Genomic DNA, 13,100 nt, shown 5'->3' with positions numbered 1-13,100 from the left:
TTTACAAATTGTGTCTTTTTATGGAAGAAATGTGCCCATTTGCAGCTTCGTTTAGCATACAGAACTCCAGTTCCTCCGTATACCAACCTTTTCTGCATCACAGTGTCATTGAAAAGAGGATTGTGAAGGAATTCAATTTCATCACAAGTTGAGGGAGGCCACTTCTTAAACACCAATAAATTCTTATATCAAAATAAAACGCTATATCCGTCTTAAAATATTTAAAATATGGTCAACCCTGGAATACCTTGAGATAACTACTGCAAACTACAAATACCCAGCCTTGGTGCACACAGCAGTGCTAAAATAGCAGCACTTGCTTCCCAAAGCAGTAACGAGCAGTCAGAAAAGCTGAGGCTTTGGCAGCTGACGTTTGGTTTCCCTGAATGCTGGGATCACGTATGATCCAAACACACATCAGTATGACAGGCACCACTTCTGCTCCTGAACAGCTTGTATTTACTAATTAATACCAGCATTCAGCATTCATGTATTATTCCATGACAGTCTGTCTCACAGTCATTACTTTTGTTATGCTTTGAGTCTCATTTAGAACTTGCTGAATATTCTATTTTAAAACTTAATTAACATGGGCTCGTGTGTGATAGGGAGGTATGATGCAAAAATGAATATTAAGAATAGTAAATTAGAAAGTAATAATAGTCATTAGAATTACAGCAGGTTGACTAGTTTAATGGATTCCATCTGGTTTTGGTTAAACTACATAAAATTTAACGTAATTCATTCAAATTTGAATATAATACAGGTGTATTGAAAATAAAAGGTGTACGTTAAAAGAATTTGTGTTTCCCTGAAGCATCTTTTGCTGTGTTTCCCAGCAGGTGCTCGGGCCAGAGGCAGGGGGAGAGCACCCTACAGCTCAGTGGGCTCTGGCTGGGACCGTGGGCACTGCCCCTGACACCCCAACCCATGAGGGAGAAGGAGGCTCCAGCCATGCTGGGCAGTGTCCACAGCACACCCACCTCCTGCACAGCTCCCAGCCAGCAGCTGCTTCCTGCCAAACAGCCACCATGCCTGGAGTTACAAGTGCTGTGAGATCCCAGGGAAGTTGAGGAGGTTCATTAATTGAACAGATACGAATTTCTTATTTTTCCTCTGTAATGAGGCATCCTTCTCAAAAGCATCAGTCTCAGCAAAGCCCCGTTGCTGCCAGACTCTTTGGAAGCAGTGTGCGAGGCTGTCAGGAGTGAGCCATTCCTTTCAACACAGCAAGTGTGCTTGCGTACCTCGAAAGGATGCAGTTGCTGAATACGCACTGGAAGGGGCTCCTCTGCAGCACTCAGCTTCAGTCCCGCTGGTTTGAACGTGTCCGTCACGGCACGCCAGCTCACGAGAGCCCTGCCAGGGGGACCTGTGTGTCTCAGGTAGAGTGACCCAGAGAGAAACAAGTGGGAGCTCTGATGGAAGTGTGCTGAATGAGCATAGCTGGCACAGTCAGCACCTGAACTAGCAGTGTCCTGAGCTGCTGCCTGAGGGGGAGCTGTGATTCCAGCTGGTATGGAGTGGTGCACACTCACACAGGGTGCTACTAACCCATAACGCTGCCTGGGACCATGTTGGTAATGCATGGAGGCAGCATTACTTTTATAACGTTCCTGGATTTCTACATTGGTGTTTTATCAAACAATTATAGAAGTGACTGTATAAAGTGCAACCCAAACCATCAAGGGAAATTCACCTAAATCCCCCTCCCTGAAATGCAGTGGAGGGCACTGAGCTATGCTCAGGACTCCTGGAGTTTTCATCCATGGGTGTGTGAAAAGCAATCACAGCATCTGAGGGCTTGGACTCCTGCTCCAGGCAGGGTCCTTATGAGCAGAGGTCAGCTCCTTGTACGGAGCTGGCGATGAGGCTTTCAGCTCCCTGTGTGTAATCCTGTTTCTTCAGGACTGCTGGAGTGTGGTGGGGCAGTGAGTGGGTTAACGCTGCAGCAGCCCTTTGATAATTGAAAAAGAAAAAAGCCCATCCAAAGCCAACCAAAACAACCCCCTCTTTGAGGTCAGTAAGTGCCTTTTAAAGAAACAATAACCTGGTGCAATAGAAAATATTCTGTCCCTCTCTTCAGTAGAAATCTGATAAACCACGGAGAGGGGCAGGTGTCCAAGGAGATAAAAGTAATAAATGTGGCTGCAGTTTGGGAGTGAGTTAGGCTGTCAGGCTGGTAATTAAATGAAAGCCCTCTCAGGAAATGCTGGAAGCTAATAGATACACATGGAGAAGCCAATTCATTTGCCTCAGCAATATATGTTAATTTTAGCATGGGATTAATTTATACATTTTGCAGTGGGACGAAATGGCAAGGATGGGAGGGGAAGAGCTTTCATCCTGCCAGTGGTAGAGATTATTAAGCACCTTATACTTGTTAAAACCAGAACAGTGTGTGAAAATGAGAGAGAGAATATGTTTAATATAAGTACATTCTCTAAACAGAATTAACTACTCACAGGCTTATACCTGACCCAAAGCACTCTTGCAGACAGCTGCCAGGGGCTCCTTGGCTTTGCCACAGCTCAGTAAGTACAGAGCCCTAGTTAGGCAGGTAGCTCAAGTTGCTCTATGTTGCTGTGGTTTAAAGGATTTCTGAGTTACGAGAGTGTGAAATGAGGAGTGCTGCAGGGGTGGATCCCACTACAGGAAGAACAGCAGTTATTTGGGACTACAGCAAGCTCAAGGATGGATGCTTTGGCAAGTGTACAGAGAAGCTTCAGGAAAGGACACACTTGTATGTAAAAGCACACTGGTAATCACTGAGAGAGCTGGTAATTACCAAGAGCTGGTAATGTTCAGCAGAATTGGTAATCACCACAGATGTGTGTGCCATGCAGCTTGGGGCAGTGAGCAAGTCACTGCTCAGGACCCTGTCACCTTTAGCTGTGTGACACACACTGACCACAGATCTGCCCAGCTACTTCTGCTTTGTGCTTGTCCTGTTGTGGAAGAAAGCTAACTCTGAGGCCAGGCAGACATTGAAATAGGGGAGATGTTCTCCTGTGGCAGAGGGCTGTGACTCTGCTGTGCTCTCAGGAGGTGGGTGTTTGTGTGTTACTGTCCCTCTCTGAGGTCATGTTTGAACCTTGCATCACTTCGGGGCTATTTGTCACAGGCACCGAGCTCTCCTATACCACCCCTGCAGCTCTCAGGTGCACAGCTGAGGACAGACATGCTGCTCCCAGTGCATGCTCAGGCCCCTGGTGAGTCTGGAGCTGCCGTGCCTGAGGTGGTGTCTGCCAGGGTCCTCTGCTGCTGGCAGCACCAGGTGCTGCTGGGGACAAAAAATGAGGCCCTGATTTACACATCCAAGTGTGGCATTAAGAGCTTGACTATGGGTATCTCAGTGCTGAAACACACACTGCAGCACAGCAGGCTTCTTTCTAAAAAAAGCCCTCTGATCTGTAAAATTATCAGCATTGAGGCAGCAGAAGCAAAGCAGATTTTCCTTTATTTTCTTCTGCCTTAGAGGAGGAATACTCGCTTGCCCTTCAGTATGATTACAGCCCATTTACCAACACTTCTTTTTTTTGAATTTCAGACCTACATTTTGTAACAGTCACAAGACGTGTTTCTTTTCAGAGCCTGGAGCAGTCAGCACAAGGATAAAGTTTATTTAACAAAAAGAATACTTCCAGCTGAATACATATTGTGAAATTACAGTATAATTTAAAGCAAAATAGAAATCGTTGAGGGTCGGGGTCAGGGAAGGAAGATAATGACATCTGCTGCAAATTGCATCCCACAACTGTCTTCAAATTTTAAAGTTTTTTATATAGGATGTTTTTTCTTTTCTTTCTGTAATTATGCAAAATAATAGAACTAAAAAAAGTACTAGATGCTGAAAGCAAGGTCGAGCCTTGCTCAGAGATTGCAAGAAGAGGCATTGTAAGTGGTGTCTCAGATGCTGATTTCAGAGTTATGGGCTCTCTCTTTCCAGGATGGAGGTCTGGTCCTTCCTGCCCACACACGTGTCCCTAAAGGATGTCCTCCCTGCATGGCTGGCCAGGACAGGACCCTGAGGGACCCCATGAGGGCCGGCCCTGGCTGCACACTCCTTGCTTAACAGCCATTGCCCTGATGGCACAGAAGTCACTTTGATCTTTTTTGTTCCAGACTGCAGCTGTCAAAATCCACACTCTTCATGAGGAAAGCTGTTACCCACTTTTGATAATGGCACTTTTAGTTGGCTCCTGCCACTCTTGCTACACAGTGTGGCAGCTGTGTCTCCTCCTAGGCACTGCTGTAGTGTCCTTCTGCCCCTGCTCCAAGGGCTCTCAGTGTTTCCATAGCACTAGGAGGTGAGCTGGGAACAAACCCAGGGATATCCTGGAGGTCTTTCCAGCATCAGCCCTGTGTGTTTGCCTGTGTGAGCTGTGGGAGACATGGAGGAGTCAGGAGAGCTCATGTCATTACAGGAAGGGCTCCTGTCCCTAAGGGATCATCTTAATGAAACCCTCCCTATCCCCTGAGGACTGACTTACAGGGATTTTAAGGGACTGTGGGGCATGCTTTAATATGTCTTTGTCTTGACACTATTGAATTGTACATTACCCTTACATTTAAACATATATGTTGTGTGTTGTGTGCTGTACTCTTCTTATGAATTGAAACAAAAAAAAAAAAAAGAAAAAAAAAGAAGGTAGAAATAATAATTTCCCTCATGGTCATGCATGTAAAAATACCAAATTCCACAGTTGAGACACTTTTGGTGCTCACACAGATATACGGAGTCAGTTCTGGGGTAAAAAATGGGGATGTTCCAGTTGCCAGTGCAGTTATATTCCCTGCAACTCAGATTCTGCTCTCGCTGGGAAGCACCAGGACATTCCCCATCTTTGGCCAGAGGTGATGACTGAGCAAAGCAGCTGAAGCCCCTGTTCTCCCTGAGGAGAGGAGGCGTTTCCAGAGCCCCGCGTCTCTCCAGGTGCGGCACAGCAGCTTCACTGCCAGGTCCTGCTGCTGCCACGAGCTGTGCTTTAAAACCAGCTGAGCCTCCCACATGGCAGCGTGATTTACTAAACCACTAAGATATTGGGTCAGCCTTGTAAATCATTTTAATTATTTCACTAAACAGGTTGTGGAAATAGATCAATTGAAAATATGGCATTTAGGCTTACAGTGCTGTGCATTCATTATGGGAAAGGAATTATATTAACTGATTTAGGAGCTAATAATAACTGAAAATAAGAATTTAATGGAAGCCTTCCAATCCTGCACTTTCAAAGCAGGAAACAGCTATACGCAGTCTACTCATTTTAATCTCAGTCAAGTATACAGAGCAATCTTTTGACTCTCAGAGAAGTGTCAGTCAAGTACAAGTACTTGCAGACTTTCAGCATCCCATAAATTACATTATAATAAAACCAAAACAAAGAAACTGTCAACAACCATTTTTACATACTGGCAGGGTCACACAAACTTGACACATGAAAATAAGAAAATATATTGCAATCTAACAAAGTGAAAGAGTTGCACAGTAGGGGCTATTTTCCTCCTGCAGTTTGTATTTCTGTGAGACCGCAGTTTGTGCTGCAGAGCTTGAAGGATACTTTTCTCTCAAAGAAATTGGGGTTTTATCTCAAACATCTGAATAGTAAATACATGCTATATTTCTGTGAATATACACTATATATGTGATTTATATATGCAAGGAGACAGGGAGGAAAACAAAACAGAAAAACCTAATCTCACCTGTGCAGCAAAAGCCAGGTCTCACCATTTAGTAGTTGGGGTCAGCATTGCTCTGTTACAATTATTTTACTGTAGCTGAACTTAATTTAGTATGCTGTGTCCTGGTTTTCTTAATGCATGCATGACAGTCACCTGTGCTGTTAAAATATTTCCCCCTGAAATAAGCTGTACATTGTGGCTCTTTAATGCCTTATAGGCCATTGGGTAAGTGCTGAACCCAGCAGCAGGACTGTGGGCAGAATTCGAGCTGCAATCAGATAGAGCCCCTGTGCCAGGCTGGTTCGAAAGCCTGCAGCCTCCTGATAGGCAGTTGTCACACCAGCTATCTCCACTCTGCTTTGCAGGCACAGTTAAGCCTTTCTTTAAGCCCTCAAGCTAGATAGCTTTGGAATTATGCACTTCATCACACCCCAATTAGCTAGGGATGCATGATGAAACCCCTTATCAGTTCGTTTAGGTGGGAAAACACCTTATTTTGCTTCTTGGTTCAGCACGTGAAGAAAAAAACACACTTTTATTTTTTTTTATTTTTTTTTTTCCCCCACGGAGAAAAAGCTTGTTTTAGAGCAGAGTGAAACTTCGAGCTGTGTCAAATCATGCTGTTCCTGCTTATTTACCTGTGTCCTTGAGCTCCATCCGGCTCTTTTGGGAGTGCTAAGTGTTGCTAAAATAGAAATAAATGGCTTCAGCGAGGCCGCAGAACTTGCTGAGCGCATCTCCCGAGCAGTCTGTGCAGCAGGTGTGTGTCGTGGTCCTGAGCCCCAGAGCAGCTGAGATTGTTTCACCCGGTGAATGTCCCCAAGGCTCCCCACACCACCTTGTCCCCTCACCGCTTGGCAGTTGCACTCCCGGCTGTAAACAACAAACTGGATGACTTTTGTCCCAAGCCCAGGAAATGCCAGCATCCCCATGAGCACTGGATGGCAGGAAACGTGCTGGGTGAACACATGGCATTTTCATGGTCCTGAACGTGAGCAGGGCTTTCTGTGGTGCTGCTCTGCTCCAAAAACCTTGCTGTGAAAAGGTTTGAATTACCCGGGGTAATGAGCCTAAAATGGGCTGACTTTTCCGTACATATTTACAAGCAGGTTGACAAACGCTTTCTGAACCCATCAAAGCTCCTCACATATGCTTTTGAGTTGGTTTTCTTGAGTGAAATGCTTTAGTCTAGTGTAAGACCTCTCTGGTCATTAAATAATTAACTCAGGTTCATAAAGGGAGTTTACATTCTTAAAAATATATTGCAAGCTGGATTTAGTACCTTTTATTCGGTCTTGTTACTGAAGTCATGTTACAGCTCCCATTCTGGCAGGAGCCTGGTGTGGTTGCTGACTGCTCTGTGCTGGGACTGGAGCCCCTGCCCTAAGGGCAGAGCCCACCTTCTGTCCCTCCCTAGTGCTGGCAGCTGCAAGGTGACCGCACCCACAGATTCCTCCAGGATTGAAGCACTAATAGGTACTCCGTTTTGGTCTTCCTGTCCTGTCAAACCCTGCTTGCTTCTCTGGAGACTGAAATGCCAGGGCTATTAATTATTAAAAGATGTCCTAAGGAGCCCGACTGCTGCTTCTTGGCTAGCTTGGGTACAAAGTCATTATCAGTGACTTAACCATAAACGGAGGTTCATTCTAACCAGGATTGCAATTAGCACCTTGCTGTGCATTTAACTAGCTTGAGACTTTCATACCACTATACTATAAAAGTTGAAATTATATCCAGGCACTCTGTAAATGGATTACACTATTATCATTATTTGTAGCACTGAATGATTGTACTTATACTATCTTGCACTGAATTAGCATAAATGAATAACAAACACGAGTGTATTTGGTAAAGACCATAAAGTAACTGATGTTTCCATAATCAAACGGTAAATTTTCACTGTCTCATTTGATTTTGTTGCCTTTAGCTTCTCTTGTGCACTTTCTCAAGTGCTGCATTCCCCTCAGGGTATCAGGTATCACTGACAGACATGGTTCAGCCTCCATCATCACTCAGTACAGTTATTCCTTGGCCTGACGTGGATTGAGATGTGCACACTGCGTCTTTGTCCAAAAGTTTATCAACATTCCCAAGCAAGTGCAGCTCCGGAGCTCACGCACTGCTGGGCTCAGACAGAGTGAGACACACTGGGTAGGCACTGCTGGCTTCCCAGGGCACTGTAAATTCAGTATAGCACTGGGGAGTGTTTCAGCAGCATCCCAATTCCTGCCACAGACACACGATGACTTTCTCTAGGGAAAACAGCCTTTTAAATCTTGAGACACTTGAGGGTCCCTTCAGGAAGTGATGGGTGGCTTTTCCTTGTGCTCCCACTGTCCCTGCCTGCTCAAAGCAGAGGGAGCAGTGGCTGTCCTGCCAGACCAGAGTGAATTGAGCTGAGCTGTGCCCTGGGACACTGGGCAGGAGCTTTCCTGAGCTGCTCTGGCCGTGGCTCTGATGGCCTGGCAATACAGTCCCTGCCATCCTGCTTTCAGTGCTTTGCAGAAAAGGACAAATCAAGAGTCCTCATCATGCTGGTGATGCTCCACAGGCTCCAGAGAATTGACTCTGATTCTCAGAGCACAGACTAACCCCCAGCCCAGGGCTGCCTGATGCCAGGAGAGGGCACTTTAATTCCCAAGGAGGGATTTCGTTCTCAGATCCTTGGCTAAGATCTGGCCAAACTGCTCCTGTCTGGGTCACAGCCACCACCACTTTGCTCTCCTGAGGGAAGGATGAAGCAAAGCCAAGAGGATGTCACAGTCCTGGCACCAACCTTCCTCACACGGAGCCCAAGAGCACAGACACTCTCCCTGAGGGTCTGGTGACACATTTGTAAAACTGCAAAGACAGTTGGTTAGTGACATATTGACAGGTATCCATCACTTGGATCAACTCTGACAACTCTGGAAGTACTGAAATATAACAGTCCAGAACAGTAAGTAAATAAATTACAGCATAGGCATTAAAAAGAGGCTCTGCCATGAGAATTTAGAATTAAATCTCATGTTTAATGTAGACTGTTAATACAGGTGAACTCTGTAAAAAAAACCAAAACCTACTATAAAAATAAAACACTTGGAAATTCGAAATACGCTACTAATTTTTTCCAAACACTTGACTTTGACTGCCAGCCTAAATATCAACAGATGCCTAGGTACTATGTCGTCACTCTAAAACCCAAAACGAGTCACAATACTCACTGGATTGTCAGAGCAACTTCAAAGCCTGAAAAATATTTTAGTAATTAAGAATTCCTAATGTAGTTTATTAAAATAAATCAATTACTTCCGATTTTCAAGCAAATTACAAGAAAATAAAAAATAAGAGCCCATTTCTGTGGTTATCTGTTTGTTCATCCTGTATAATACTCCCAAAGACTTAACCTATTGCTTCCTATTTCAAGGATAATACTAACACAGAGATGAATGAAAGTTTTTCAAAGATGTGGTCATGGAATAGAAAAAAAAAGTGACACAGCCCTTCCCATCTTCCCCAGAGTAAATCCCAAAAATTTCCTGTTAAAAAAGTATAGTCTTCAATTGAACTGTAAATATTTCTGAATTATTTATGAAGATCTTGGTAATTTAGTTTGTATTACACTACAGATGATTTTCCATATGAGATTTAAGAAACAGTTCAATAATTATAGGAAAGGAAGTCTATATGCAACAAATAAGGAAATCCATTAACTAACTCTACATCACAGTCCTCTTCGATTCAACTCTGAATGTAACTGTGTTTTACTTGGAATGTCCATAACTGCTATAACTGGAAGGCAGGCAATCACCAGAGGAGAAACCGGAGATTTCAGTCCATCACTGGCATTAGCACAGATATGTAAAAAACACCACCTTGCTCTGAGCTAAATTTGGGATTGTCGTTGTTTTAGATCAAGTACATATTTTCCCTGACTGGCTTCATTTATAATATTATCCATCTCATTTGTAATATTATCCATCTCTACTCAGCAGACGTTGCTGGGTTTTATAAACATGGTCTACACTCAGCAACACCCCCCCTCTCGACCTTCCTCCCTCCTGCCCATCCCTGTCACAGCAGCTGCTGCTGTGCTGGGGCAGGACAGGCTGCTGCAGGGCTTCCTTATGGCCTGCCTTGCTGGAATTCTTCAAGCCTTCCTCTCGTTCTCGTTGTTTCAAGACCTGTTCATTTTTCCTGTGGAATAATATAGCTGAACAAAACCCAAACCTGGTCCCCGTGCGCCCACAGCAAAGCCCCCACTGCAGCACAGGATCTGCAGCGCTGCACAGCAACGTCACGAAAAGCTCAGGAACAGCAGAGAAGCAAGAATGCCCCATCTTTACTCTGCTGTAAGCGGACGTTTTACCATCGACGCCCATTAGCAGCGGTACGTGGCACATTTTGGTACTTCAGTCCGCTCCCAAGGCTCGCAGCACTGCTTCTCCCTGCCCTGGAGGCGCAGAGCCCCGGGTGATGCAGGTGGGGCCCCGCAGGTGAGGGAGGACTCGCTGGGTGCGGGGACAGAGCAGCCTGGGCAGGGCTGGCAGAGCCCTCCCCCTGCCCAGTGACACCAGCCAGAAAGCGCTTGCTGCGCATTAATATTCTCACAACAACCCCCCTCCAATCAGTCTCTGCTAAAAGCATTAATTAAGACTTTAACATTTCTGATCCCATCAATTTTCTGTTCTCTTCTTATTAAATAGATGTACTAGGGGAGTTTGAATAATAACTGCCCAAAGTTTGGGGATAATGAATAAATGAACTTTGCCAGCCTCTGGCTAAGCATGAAATTTGCTGTGGAGTAACAAATGCAACAAAGGCAGCTCATACATTAACCAACCTAGTTTTGACACGCAACTTTGGGAGCACATTATTTACTTACTTGCCAATTCTAAGCGAGATTAGGCTCCAAAATATTTTATGCAGGAAATGACAAATGACATGTTCAGACAGTCTTTTGCACTCTCCATCACAGTGTGAAGCTGCTCTGTCTCCCATCTTCCCTTCAGTGGCTCTGACCCTCTTGCCACGCACAGCGAGGTTTTCAGCACTGCAAGCTCCATTTTCCTTGGGAACTTTGCCAGAAAAGGAGCACACCACAAACTGGGTAATTTTGTTTTTTACTTACTAGGTCCTGGCACTTTGAAGGTCACCTGTGTGCTATCAAACTACTTTTTGTTCCATGTATTTTTACATGTGCATGGCTCTTGCACCAGCTGTTACACCGCTGTAAATCCACTCGTTTTTGTGGAAATCCATTAACTCGCAGTGAATTTATGGCAGCATAACTGTGAGCAAGCTGCAGCTGATGGCGCAGACTGGAAATATTACAAGGAAAAGTGCAAAGTTCTATTGATTTTCTCTCAGGAAAAACGTGTGTTTCCTTATGATTACATTACAGATGAGTCAGCTGTGGCCCCCAGCAGCCATTGCTCATGTTTCCCTGCTCGCTGGCTGTGCCAGGAGCCTGTGCTGTCGCCAGCGCCTCCCCAGCATCACCCGCCCCACGCGCGGTGCTGGGGGACTCTGTGCCCAGCTCCGTGGGGCACTGCAGGAGCCACACCACCTTCCTCGGCTCTGCAGCACAAGCACTTACTCCTAATCGATTCTGACAGCAGACACCACGAGGAATGCTGAAATTTATGAAAGAGCAAGATTTGCCACTAGCCTCTGTCCATTAAGGGTACGGCAAAACCTCGCTTTGCCCTTTGTAAATACAATCACCAGAAGTGAGGCAGTTGCCCTTTTCAGAAGAAAGAGCATTCTCAAAGGACAGATGTTTTAGCAAAAGCTCTCAACACTCTCACAAGCAATAAGGCTCCAAATTCTTTACAATTTTTCTTCAAAACGTTTCTCATTCCTTTAAGTGCTTTTTAAAGACTAAATACTGTACTGAAAGCTGCAGTCTTCTCTTTAGCCACTTATTTTCCCTGCACTACAGGAATATGGGGCAAATTATAGGCTGTGTATTTTGCAAAAAAAAAAAAAAAGAAAAAAAAAATTAAAAGCTGGGCTGAATGTGGAAACCATGGCCCCAAAACCTGAAGGACTCATTTTACACATATTTGAAGGCAGACATATAGTGAAGGGGGAGGTAAAGGTAAAGCAAGGCAATCTCACTTGTTGAAGTTCTCCTGTGTGCTGGGAATGAGCTCTCTCTGCCTGGGTACAGATCTTCACTGGAAAGCAAAGATGCCTGTTGCTCTTGCTAGAAGAGATTTTTTCATCAAATCCTCAGGTTGCTTTTTAGTATTTCTGAGGTTTTGTGGTGAATTGGAATATAAGAATTGTTATTCCTACTGTGGCACACTTAATTCTGATCTCAGAAAGGATAAAAAAATTACTTTTAGTTGTAGATTTAATATTTTTTCACCTTTAATGTGATTGAAGTTTAAAAGACCTTGGTAATTCTACTCCTGTCATTGCATACAAAACTTGCTGCTGCATCCCTTTGCAGGTAACAGGCTACAAAAGGAAGGGAAGGGCAAACTCAAGATGATTGATACATTTCCTCCAAACCCCACAGTCTGTAATTCAAGAGCCAATGTACTCTGTAAGTGATGTAACAAAAGTATCAAACCAAAGCAGATACCTGTTTATTTGGACACCAGGTGGGATAGGGCTGAAGTTGAAATAGAAGCATAGCTACTCTTAGATAGACTTGATTCGCTGCTTCCTCTGCTACTTATTTAGATCAATTTAGGCAGATTTTCTTCCTCTTGTGGAAAAAATTTAGTTTTCTCCCTTGGAAGGAAGTTGAGGCTCTGAAATATTCTCTGCCCTTGAGAAAACAGCAGCAGCAGCAATGAAGAGGTGGCCAGAGGACCCCCAGCCCAAACACAGGCAGGTTTCACTTGTGTGACCAGTCCTTGGTGGAAGGATTAGAACTCTCCTGGCACTGCAGATTCCATGCACACCTCTGCTGGGGTAAGTGTCCTTGACAAAATTCCCAGACAGGAATGCTCATATTTGTTTAGACATGGTCCAGCATGCAAATCTTTTTTCCACCTATCTTTTCTTTCCAGGTTTGGAAGCCCTCCCTTGTGCACATGGAAGCCAAGGACTGTGCTCTTCAGTGTCTCATGCTCTGATGCACTTCCAGGCTCACAATGACCACCTCTTCCCAAGTTCTCCCAAAGAGCAGTTCAGCTTTTTGTGGGAGGATTAGGGCTTGTTCCCCAGTCCTACAGCTGGCAGTAAAGGGATGAACATCACTGTGACGACTTTATCCCCTTTGGATCCCCATGGTGAGTTTGCCCCAGTGCAAGAGGCTTTCACCACCACAGTGCAGTACACACACCAAACACAGATCTGCTTGGTCCCAAACCCAGCGAGTGCAAGTGGCACAAATCCCTGGCTGTCACTGGCAGTCCTAGAAAAAGGAAATCCTGATCAGCTGGGAAATGCCAATCCTTTCCTGCCCTCCTTCTAGAACA

Source organism: Cinclus cinclus, chromosome 11 (genome assembly GCF_963662255.1).
Source record: "Cinclus cinclus chromosome 11, bCinCin1.1, whole genome shotgun sequence".
In the NCBI taxonomy this organism is placed as follows: domain Eukaryota; kingdom Metazoa; phylum Chordata; class Aves; order Passeriformes; family Cinclidae; genus Cinclus; species Cinclus cinclus.
This window is presented reverse-complemented; position numbering follows the sequence as displayed.